We start from the raw sequence: 10,738 nt of genomic DNA, 5'->3' as shown, positions 1-10,738 counted from the left end.
ATTTAAGAAGTAGATGAGTTCATATTGAATTTGTCTTTCTCAACCATAAGGTAATATTTTCATCCCAGCAAATACTTTTTGATATTTCCTTACTTTGAAAATTTCTCTATCTAATTCATAAAATCTCTTTAATCATAGAAAAATTCTTTAATTTTGCTTAAGCCAAAACTGCTCTTATTGGTATTTCTATTTCAATTTCCTAGATAATGCCCCTAATTGGCATACTTACGCTTTAAATTCTTTTAAAGCCAACCTGTCTATATTTTGGGGTTGTAATCATTTCTATAATCTCAAATAATTCACCAAATACTTAATGGCTGTTTTTATATAATTATTTGAGGCCTCCTTATATTTTAAATAACTGGATTTAATTAAATATCATTTAATTAGCTAGAATTCTAAAAAATCATAAATTCGCTTTTTGATATATTTTCATCATTTTAAACCATAAATGGGTTTTAAGATACCATTTTCTATTTTCCAGAAATTTTTTGGGATTTTTTGGCATATTTTTCATAATGATTTTTGTGGCCTGAAATTTTTTAAAATCATATTTTACCTCAGCTTGAGCCTAACCTCAAGAATAATCTCATCGAGGTCTCTATCATAATCTTTGGCCCATAATCCAGCTTCATTACTCATGCTCAACTTTGAGACTTTACTGGTGTCTCTAACTTCCTTTGTCCCTAGGTCCTAGAAAACTTTTATTTTACAATTTAGTCTGTAAGAATCATTATATCTTTTTAAGAAATTTCTGGGACTCTTGCTTCTAGAAGTTTAATAGCCTGCTCAATTCAGTTATTTCTTGCACTCTTAGGCTTAAAATTGTGATGTTACAGCTTACTTGAGCTTAATTTACCTCCATAGCCTGTGGATGTTGTTTCATCTTATATTAGCACAGCTAGTTTTTAGCTCACATGGAATAGGAGCAAACCTAATAGTTTCACCTCTTCCCATGGTGACAGGTAAAGAGACCTTATGTCTCCATACCTGTTTGTGATATGCATGGAAAAGCTAGCCCACTTAATTCAAGCAAAGGTTAAGCGATAAGAATGGAGACTAATCTGTCTCATGAGAAATAGACCACCATCAACCACTTGTTTTTCATTGATGACATTATTCTCTTTGTTGAAACTAGTCTGAGATAGGTGAACATGATTAAACAATGCTTGAATAAGTTTTGCTCTTTATCAGAGCTCAAGGTTACTGATTCCAAAACTCAGGTTCACTTTTCTACGAATATGAATAGCAACCGGTGTAGTAAAATTAGTAGAGTCCTCAGGTTCACTCAAGCTGTGCATTTGGGTAAATATTTAAGTGTACCCTTATTGCACCAAAAAGTCAACAATACCACATTCCTATTAGAGGAGTGGATAAGGTCAAACAGAGATTGCAAAGCTGGAAAGCAAGTAATATTTTACTAGCTGGACAGATGATGCTCATAGCTTTGGTCTTGTCAGCTATCCTTAACCATGTAATGCAGACAAACTTGCTACCTATAAACATATGGGAGACCTTGGAGGGTAGCATGGAGACATAGAGAAAGATACTATTGATTTCTAAGAAAGAAGTTGATCAAGCCAAAAGCCGCAAGGGTCCTGGATTAAGGCATGCAAAACTACAAACTATTCGTTACTCACCAAGCTAGGGTAGAATCTGGCCTATAATCAAGAGAGCTTATGGGTGCATGTTGTTCAAGATAAGTATAAATATGGGGGTGACTTAATACCACAGATTGACTTCAATAAGCATGGGTTGAATGTGTGCATTCGCATTAAGAGACATGGAATAAAGAGCATGAAGAAATTGAGTTGAGTGAAAAAGAGAGGCTGGCAAAGTGAAAGTGGAAGAAATATAGGTAATTTATGGTGAAGTCTACATATAAGAGGCTTGCTCTCATAAATGAAGGCCCTAACCCAGGATGCTAGAGAATATGGAGACTTCACATGCCATAGTATTGCAAAATGTAACTGTGGCTTGCTACGCTTAAGAGCCTCCTAACCAATACAACACATCACAAACATCTATCAGGTATGTGGTATGGGAGTTAAGGATATCATTCATGTTCTACATGATTATTGATGTATGAAGGCGTTGTGGAGACGTATCATGAACAAGGGGATTAGCATAAGTTTTGCTTGTTAGACACTTGAGATTGGCTCAAGTAAAACTGAGGCAATAAGTATGTCAATGATAACTAGTGGAGTACCCAATTTTCCATAGTGTGCTGGAGGATCTGGAGAAGGTGGAACCTTTTGGTCTTTAAACAAAAATAGGTTTTTAATGACACAATGTTACACAGAGCTAGAGTCTTGGCATCTACCTTAAACAGTTTAAGGACTCACATAGTAGGAAGCATAGCTTTAGGAGCAATGATAGGACCGATTCATAGGATGGTGAGCACCTCAAGAAGAATGGATTAACATAAACACTAACAGAGCTTTCTCCCACTTGTGGCAGGTGGCTGCTTATGGAGGACTTCTTTAGAATTCAGAGGACACCACCCTTAAAGGCTTCACCTTCCATATTAGCCATGGTGATGTGTTATTTGTTAAACTTTGGGGTTGCCTACATGGCCTTAAGCTAGCTTGGGATGAAGGGCATAGGAAAGTCATTCTGGAAATAGACTCAATGATAGCCATTGAGCTTATTCAATCCGAGGAGATAATGGCTCATGTGGACTACCGAATCATCCATGAGATTAAACGGCTATTAAATAGAGAATGGGATGTCTGAGTTTGTATGTGGGAGAGAACACAACCAAGTGGTGGACTACCTTGCCAAGCTTGGACCGAATACACATCAGGGGTTCTACACTGTGAACCAAGTTACACATGAGCTACAGGAGTATATTTGGCAAGATCGCCAAATTGGACTTATTAACTGAGACAGGGATTAGTTTGGCTTTCCTTTTGTTATTAAAAAAATCCCATAACAAACACACTAGCAACAACAAGAAGCAATAGTAGATAAAAGAAAACTCATGCAAATTAAACCACCAGACATCATGCACAAGGGTGCAAATAATATTTTATTTAGTAGTACCACCTCCAGTTTTAATATAAGAGCTAGTTTGACATTCAATTTGGCTTTAAATATAAGACACCAATTCACTTTGTCTTTCATATTTATCCATTTTTTTAAGGTAGTCATTATAGTAGTTACACATGTTAAAGGTGCTATCAAATGGTAGTTGTAGCTAATACAGATGATTAGCAAAGGTATTTTAAGAAAGACAATATGTATTTATTACAAATAACTAATTTAACTAATTTCTTAAATTTACTCAAATCAGTCAACTTACTTTTATATTAAGGACATAAGGTAGTATATAAAGAAGCCAACTAAAGTGGCTATGCGGATAAAGCTCAAGATTAGACGTCATGGTCATACGAGATGGCAACCTGATCAAAAATACCAGAAATGAGGTAGTTGTGGAGAAGGACAGGAAGGCCCCACCCAAAAGAAAACCTTGGTTAATAAAATTAAGGGAAAACCATTTTGTAGGTACTTATAGTTTTCCGTACCTCTACTTTTTTTTTCTTTTTTAAATTCCTTCAACTTTTCTCCATTAGCATCGTTACCCCCTCTAGTTCATGAAATCCTCTCAAGGGCCAACGGAATATTAAACGGCCTTAGAGACACAAATGCACGACTAGTTCTGCAACAACGTCTTCTTCTCTATTTTGTGAGTATTGCAAGCAAGCACAACACATTCTCTTCCAGGATTAAGCAAGGATTTTGAGTTCGATCAGTCTATAGTGGCAAGTATTAGAGATGTAAAAAACTGCTATAATGGCTGATTTAATGACCGTTCCACCATTCTTTTAGAAAACACTTGAAACTTGACAAGCATGCTATTTCCATAGTTTTATGCTCTAAAGAAACATTCACAAATCACACATGAAATCTTTGACTATACATCACATGTTTAATAAAAAACTATAACCTAGCTACAATCACGGGAAAAGGCATTATGGTGACAACAAACCTCAGTATAGCTACAATATAATGGAAGAAAAAGCTAGGATGCTAGAAAGAAATAGAATGACCCACAATTACTAAAATCGGCTCAGACTTCAAATGTCTAAGATGGAGGATGAAGAAAATAAAATTAAACTAATATTACAAAAAATCATCAGTAGGTAAACCGAAAACAAAAGAAGTAAACAAAGGTATATAGACTTTGGAATTGAAGTCCAAATTGCACCTACATTAGCTCACCTCTTCCAATAGAAAGCACTTTTTGATGGGGAACAAACAAGTTGGAGAAGATATGTGGCTGCCAGAGAAGTAAATTGAATGGTAGAAGTTGATTCCCTCGAAACAAATAAGAAGATTCATCCTCCCTCAGACCCTCAGTCACAAAAATCCATGGACTCCGTGGAAGCAAATCACCTTGGCCCTTGAAGAAAATTCCTCTGCAAATGATCGATGAAGGTTTCCCTATTTTAACATCGTTTAATATTTTGTTAGCCCTGGAGAGGATTTTCTAAACTAGAGGGGGTAACAGTGCTGATGGAGAAAAGTTGAAGGATTTCAAAAAAGAAAAAAAAAGTAAAGGTACCAAGTTAAAAATTGAGGAGGAAAACTATAAGTACTTGCAAAGTGGTTTTCTCATAAAATTAATATTGAAAATCACTTGAATTTTATTAAAAATTTAATGCTTTTCACTATTTTTGTTGGTACACATGAATAAGTTAGAAACATCTCATATTGTCAACTAAAGAAAATCTTTATTACTTTTAGGAAATAATGGAACATTTACCTCTTATAATATCGAAAAGGAGCACTAGGTACCATAAACAAATTTTGGGTGCAAAAATATATATATGAGGATTCCAAATAGCCCTAAAACCAATGTTTAGAGACTTGGACTAGACTGGATCGCTGAACCGGTCAGACTGTCACTCGGATGCTAACACAGCTCGTTCTAATGCTTTGGACCGTCTTCTATGTTGGATCGCATGAGCCGTTATAAACCGACAATTGAGTTGAAAACCGAATTTGAGCCGAAAATCGGAACAGTTTTTGAATAACCAGACGAGTTGAACTTTAAGGCTCTTATTTACCATCTAACCCAAGAAAACCCCTCGATCTAAATCCTTCTTCATTCAATATCAAGCAATGTCGCATCTTAGCCCTTCGGCCTCTGTAAGCTCGTTGCCATTCTTCGAGAAGAAGAGGAGGAAGAAGAAGAAGAAAACAAGAAAGGAGAGCAAAAAGTTAGAAGATGAAGGAGAAGACAAGAGATAGGAGAGATGAAAGAAGATGAATACTGGCGACAGGGGCTCATAAAGAAAAGAACGCTAATGCAGAAGAGGAAAATAGAAGAAGTCGAATTTTAATGCCCAGGCAAAAAAGGTGGGTGTCTAATAGTCAAGAAAGTATTGATATTCAAGACAGGAGCAAGTGAATTGTAAATGTCATATCGGGAAGGAGATGAGCAAACTCCACGCCATGTTTTGATTTTGCCATGCTGTTATCTTATTTTAACTAATTGATATATACATAGTAATATTTAAAGAAAAGGATTATGAAATAATTTTTTTGATGAAACGATTAAGAAATATAGCTGGAGGGTGAGATTGAAGAGTCAGAAACAGATCCAAAAGTAATGACAATAATTATAAGGAAGAAGAGAAGAAAAAAGGGCTTGGTTGGATTATTTAATATTGTTTGTGTATTTTTTTTTGTAAATATATCATGTTTATTTTGTGTGTTAGTATTTATTTTATTTCAGTTTAGTATATCATTACTTACATATAATATTTTTATTTAATTATTAAATTACTAGTTTGACCGACGGTTCAATCATAAAAACCGTGATCCGATGCTCTTTTTGATTCAATCCCCGGCTCGGCTTTTAAAACATTGCCTAAAACACCACTTCAATTAACTTCATGAAACGATCATTTATTTTAAGTTGTGGCCTACCATGTGTAGAAAATGTCATCTCTAAATAACCAGAGCAAATATATTGATATTGATTTTAAAATCTAAGATTGAGTTTAATTAGTTCAAACTATATACATTTGATTATGAATAGTCGTTTAATGATGAGTTAAAGAATCTAAGATCAGATTCCAACCTTAGCTTGACTTATTTTAGGACTAATAAAACAAGTTAATAACATCAAAAGATTGGTTGTTAGTAGGGAAATATAGGAAAATGAACATACTGAATTCTTAATTGTCCATAATAGCTCATTACTTACAGAATTAGAGATGAAAAATTATTCCGTTACTAATTTCTGATGAATTATCAATGGAAAGTCCGTTGCTAAATTTAGTAATGAATTAGCGACAAAATTATTAGCAACAAATTAGCATGGAATTTTCATTCCGTCACTAATTCGTCAGCAAATTTTAGCAATAGAATTTTTTGTTGAGAATTTTCGTCAACTACTTTTTGTTATAAATTTTTTAGCAACAAAAAAATTTTGTCATTAATTCCCATTGCTAATTCTATAACTAAATTGTTTCTTATAGAAATTTTCGTCACTAATTCCACGTCAAGTCTATTCTGTCGCTAATTCAAATTTCATTATTTTATATTATAATTCTATAAAAATTTATATAATAACAAAATTAATAATATGATAATTTGAATATATTTTCAAATGCAAAATAAATTGATAGATTTATTGAGTTGGTGTCAATATAGAAAACAATTCATTAAAGTCAATTCTTCAACAATTCATCTCATTGTTAGATAATTACTAAGACAAAAATACAATTTCTTAGAAAACTTGTTTTATGTTTCATTAAAGTCAATTCATCTTGATCATTAATAATAATTAAACAAATATGATAAGAATATTAATAACTTTGTTATATAAATTAATATAAAAAAATTGTATTATATATAATATATTCAAAGATGTAATATATGATAGAATTAATGTAAGAATTAAAAGGGTGGCATGTCAAGAGATCTTTCGGGAGGAACCTAGAGAAATCATTAGAGGATTATTTGAAAGCCCTAATAAAAGATCTGAAAAATATGATTTGACATTGTTATTCAGAGACCATACACATGAAGAGCAATGAATTTGTGAGAATGATTTTTTCCGATTCTTGCTTCATCATCAAGCACTTTCTTGCTTGTGTAGGCCTAGAGCTAGAAGACCCTTCGGTTAAACAAATATGGCCAAAATTTGACATTCAATTCGACTTGATTTTGCTTGAAAATCAACTTCCATTTTTTCTTCTTACTTCCCTATTCGGCCTAGCTTTTCCAAGTGGCTTCAATGGTGAGCTTTCATTTGCTAAGCTTACCGGGAAAGTGATCATCTCGAGCCCAATGCCCTTTTTTTTTTGGTGCCATTATTTTTACTCTTTAAAGTTGATATCATAGTTGCAGGTGCTTTTATGTTACACAAGTTGATATCATAGTTGCAGGTGCTTTTATGTTACACAAACGCACATACGCACATTGTAACAAATAATTTTGGCGGGGGCATTGGAGAAAGACGGAACAGTAGATCTTATATTTTCAATGGCATGTTATGAGAACATAGAATGCTCAGTGTTTTAGCCCATGCAAAAATAACATCAACTTTGTTGCCCAATGAGATACAAATTAATAGGGGAAAGAACTAGATAAGTTATGCACCTTATATAAGGACCAAATCATGCACACCCACAGATATATTTGCCTGAAATACACATACATATATTCCGCTACTATTTATAGTAATGATGAAAATAAACATATTCTTGGACCAAAATTACAAAGAGGTTCGCTCCTTTAGACCAAAGTTTAAAATTTGTCCCGTAGAAGTTTAATGTCGTAGCAGACTATTAATATTTTTAATAGTAAGAGCGGTATTAGTATTACTATGATTTTAAAGTTGCAAGTCAACTTTACACTTTAACCTTTTTTATATATATCATATTCGAAGACTTGATGAATTGGTAACCTTGTTGACTGTTTAGAAGGCCCCTTATTGTAAGTAGAACCACTGTTGGTGGGCCCAAGAAATTCCACCCAAAAGATCCCTGAAGACTATATTATTGGCCTCACGTTTTCTGTCCAAGTTTGCATTAGACGGGGACGCACTCCAGAAAAATGTTCCTACAGAATGAATCAAGTGTTTCTTAGATTTGAGCTTTTTCTCTTGAACATGGTAATTTGGTTCATGTCCACCCCAATGCATGTCCTCGGGCAGACCCAACTCTAGGCAAAGAGCCTCTAATGTCCTGCTCTCTGATTTTCCCTATAATATCTCAAGCTCCCAAATGCAATTTTCTTTTTTTTTTATTGATTATTAAATTCTACATAAAATTAGTGATATTTTAATACTCCTCTGGTAATAAATATAAAACTTATTTTGTAATATAATGTACATTACAAAATAGGTCTTATATTTAGAAACGAATATTTTTTTTTTTCAAAATTCTTCTTCCTCTCATTCGCGGGTGGTAAAAAGCGTTATTCTTCTTCTATTCCAGCCCTGGTACAGCAGCGTTACACACACCATATAAAGTCAACTCGATGAGATAGGAATAGGATTCCAAGTTGACAAAGATAAAATCATATTTGAGCTGAAAATTTTAGAGAGTTTTGAGACAACAACAATTGGATTGACTGGTGGTAAAACTTTGTTCCTCTTGAATCATCTTTTCAACAATGGAAAAGATGCCCAAATTCTTGTGAAAAGGGAATCGCAGAGATAGTTTCAATAAATTTATTGAAATGACTATCTATACAAACTATATCTTTTTCTTTTTTTTCTTTTTACCTGATTCAAATCAGATCTCTCTGCTTGAAAATCTGAACAGGTTTTATGAAAATAACCCATATCACAATTATGCGGGGGTGAGTATGCATATATGGCAACCTTTGTGCGCAGAAAAAAAGTTGCTAAGTCATATATATGCTTTTTTTTTTCCTGCTCCTATTGGAAACAATCCTATTCGAGACACTGTTGGACACTAAATATGAGCACCTCTCCTAATGAGGACTCGAACCTTAGATCGTCACGTTACGAGAGACTAATTCTTTCTGTTAGACATAACTCCTGTTAGTTATATATGCTTTTGTATGACTCTCAAGTCTTGATTAAATTTTTATGGTAAAAAAGTTTGTATGACTCTCGAGTCTTGATTAAATATTTTACCATAATATTGGGCTTTGCAACCAGGCCGACGGTTAGCCCATCTCAATATTGTCATGGGACATCAAGAATTGGTGTAGCTTGGGAAGCAGAAGTCTGCAATTCAAATAAAAAACACGCACAAACATATATCTCATTATTGTCACGTGAAATGGGGAAACTTGGAATTGGCTGCTGAGCATCCGCAAGGATGCCTATCACAGGACCAACTGATGCATGACATAAGCAATACGTGCCACGCAAGTTGCTCAAATACTTTTGGAAAAATCACTATAAGATTCTAATAAAAAAATTTAATTATCAAGAAATATCAATAACAAATAATGAGCCTGAACCTATTGTTATTTTTTATTATAAAACTTATCATTGCATGCTTTTCAGTTATCAACTTTAGAATAATTAAATATATTTCTTGGAACCTGATTATAATTCTTCCGATACTTTTTCTTTAGGGAGAATGACAAAAAAAAAAGTTAAGAATTACTAAATTCCAAATTAAGTTTGGTAACAACACTAAATTTGCAAATAACAATAAATTTTTATTGATATTTTAGTAAGGAATGCTGATATACATCGAATAACACAAAACTTTGTAGTGGTTTACAACACAATCGCTATAAAATTACACAGAAAGCTCCACAATTATAGCGGTTTACTTAGAACCATTTATGGACGATTGAACTTCTATGGTGGTTTTCAGCAAATAACTCCTACAAAGATGACATCAACTTTGTAGCAATTTAATCCACAGAAATGCTACTAACTAATCGTTACAAACGTGGTGCCAAGTGCACGCCATATGGTGCCACCTTAGTGCCAAAGTTGTAACGGTTCCTTAAGTGCCAAATTGCTATTAAGCATGACACAAACTTCTTTTTGGTTGAACTGATGCAAATTTATCATGATTTAGCTGAAAACAGCTACAAATTTCATATTTCGTATTGGTTTTTAGTAACCACTACAAATTAACCACCGCAAATATAGGTTTTTTTTAGTGAGACTATTCATCCTCAACCTCCTCTTTGTCATCCACCTTTTTCATCTCCTTCCAATATCTAACTAATTTATAACAACAATGACCCTAATCTGCAACTTGTTAGCTCCAAGGCAAAACCACGGACAAATAATAAGGCAAATAAAAAGATGGTGGGTGAAATAGGTCCAGCACCAAGGAGGTGCAATCATTGCATTTTGTAGAGAATCTCCCCACAGTGATAAACAGGGCAACTGGGAGTAAAAATGTCATGCAATATGTGTGTGGGGGCTGCGTATGAAATAGTCAACATTGTTGACTTAACAATCATGAAATTTTTGTATAGTTTTGAAAAGTAAATATATATTTTGTATTATTTTCTTTACTACCATGTTTACTAAATGATCAGTACTGGTTGACCTAATGGCCAGGATATTTTTGCGTCATTTTGAAAATTACATGTGTACTTTTGTAATAAAATTTTTTATGGCATTGTATGTCCATGAAAAATTAAAATTGTACATTTCTTATATATAAGACTGATGTTATAGCAAATTAACAACTTTATATGAAATTTAATGATAATTTACATGAGTAAAACGATTAACTTATTCTTTTGTCAATAACTTCATTGACAAAGGTTT

This window comes from Neltuma alba, unplaced genomic scaffold, assembly GCF_004799145.2.
Source record: "Neltuma alba isolate B1F8T4 unplaced genomic scaffold, ASM479914v2 tig00001633_pilon, whole genome shotgun sequence".
Taxonomy (NCBI): Eukaryota; Viridiplantae; Streptophyta; class Magnoliopsida; order Fabales; family Fabaceae; genus Neltuma; species Neltuma alba.
Note: the sequence above shows the minus strand (reverse complement) of the source record.